The sequence below is a fragment of the Austrofundulus limnaeus genome, unplaced genomic scaffold (genome assembly GCF_001266775.1).
Source record: "Austrofundulus limnaeus strain Quisiro unplaced genomic scaffold, Austrofundulus_limnaeus-1.0 Scaffold158, whole genome shotgun sequence".
In the NCBI taxonomy this organism is placed as follows: Eukaryota; Metazoa; Chordata; class Actinopteri; order Cyprinodontiformes; family Rivulidae; genus Austrofundulus; species Austrofundulus limnaeus.
In genome coordinates, this window is record NW_013952560.1 from 282793 (window position 1) to 284681 (window position 1889).

Genomic DNA, 1889 nt, shown 5'->3' on the forward strand with positions numbered 1-1889 from the left:
CATCTAACACTGTGTGGAGTCTAAGGTAAATGCCATATGAATTGTGAGCAGGAAACCATAAACCAGTATTTTTGTTGACAAGTTTACTCTCCCAAAACAATGTTAAAATGGTGAAAATCGTGCAGACTATGGTTTAAATACAATCTATAGTAAGTGTTAAGCCCTACATGTGAAAGGTAATTCTGAATTATTTTGTTTGAACATCTGAAGTGTTAGAATATTTCCAAGCCGCACAACTACGCGGCATTTTGCTTTCTCCTCTCTGCCACCTCCAATATGGTGGTGACATGGTTGTGCCGTTCAGCTTCCAATAGGGCGTCTATGGATGTCTATGGAGCCTTCCCATCCCCCTCCCCCATGATGTCAAACTTAGTAGGCGGGGTCAGATCCTGCAGAAGTTGTTTTGAGTAACAATACTTCCTGATGCTTGGCTGAATGCAAGGAGAGAGATTAAACTAGCATTTCAGCCCAGAGCTGGTGTGGTTGTATGAGCTCTTTTCACATCCATACATTCAATTATTGGTGTATTTCCTATCTGGTTATGAACACATACTGAAGTAAACAAACACGTCATCTTTTCAGAATCCTTCCAATAAAATGTTCCAGTCTGAGATGAGAGGGGTCCTGCAGGACAAGAATTCACGTCACCAGTTTGTGTTTTTACAGTCAGGTAATTACTGTAAAAAGAGTTCATACTTTAATGCGTTGATGAAACATTTGTTGATCTGTTAGATAAAAGTTGTGTCAAAGTTGTTCTGAACTTTTCCAACAAGAGGGGAAAAAAAATCACAAATCTTTTTCTGCTCCAGTGGAAACGTGTGCAGCTTTCTCTCTATAACCAAAGTTTATATGAAAAAGCTCATTTACTCACAGCTGCTGAAAACATGAAGGATAAATTATTCAACAGAGCTGTGGCTCCGAAAAATGAAATTTTGTTTTTCCTCCCTCCCATTTTTTTATACAAAATTCACGTTTTAAAAAATTGAAAGAAATTACTCGTACAAAGCTTTTGCCACCAAAAGCGGCCTTTTATTTATTTGATTTTATTTTTCTGATAAATTAAATGTAAGATGACGCAGACCTTCCTCTGCAGCGACACTTCCCAGCTCCTCTGGAAGATCTCAGAGAAGATCTATAATCCTTCCAGTGAGTTCAGGGTTTGCATCACGGTCACATTGTGTGAACATTATGGATGAGGGTTGACGGACTGATAAATCCAGAGCTTTGTCTTTCAGCTCAGCTCTTTGCTCTCTCTGCTGTGGAAGATCTCCATCTGCAGATCTACCTCCTGCCATCACTTGGGAACAAGACTCCCAGCTCCTTGAACTTCTCTGACCTCACCCCTGACTGCGGAGGAGTGTTCAACCTACAGGAAAGAATGACACTTACGAACTGCAGCTCAGCTTTTGGAAAATAAAATCTTTCAAATCATTAAAACCATTAAGTCTTGTGATTTCTGCTAACTTCACATATTCAGAGAGAATACCCCACAGGTACATCTAAGTGCACCTAACTTGTCATCTAATGATCAGATTTCAAGATGTTGTATTTAACGGCGTTAGTGGAACTTTTCTACAATCCCAGACTTCTGCTGTCTGCAGAAATGCTGCTTGTTCCAGACCTCCTGGACCCAACAGTACAATTAAACAGTTTTAAAGACGTTGCTTAACAATTCTAAAATTTATTTATTATTATATCTGCACCCTTTTCAAAAAATAATTGATTTACTTTGTTTTTCTTTAAATGACCTNATCCCTCTATCGTAGTACAGTTGGGAGGATCTCTCTTTCTAAATTGGCCCAGTCAATTTATTCATTTCTTGACACTTGTGGAGTGGTTGACGTGTGGCGTTTTCATAATCCGACCCTGAAACGGTATTCGTTCTTTTC

The 1889-nt window shown here is 39.1% G+C and overlaps 1 long non-coding RNA gene across 1 annotated transcript; it reads left to right on the top strand.

Annotated features, from left to right (window-relative positions):
* Positions 1–621: 621 nt before the first annotated feature.
* Positions 622–1290, top strand: LOC106523511 (uncharacterized). The gene is made up of 3 exons (XR_001310899.1): positions 622–670; positions 1071–1146; positions 1236–1290. It is a non-coding gene; the product is annotated as an uncharacterized LOC106523511 (long non-coding RNA).
* The last annotated feature ends 599 nt before the right edge of the window (positions 1291–1889 follow it).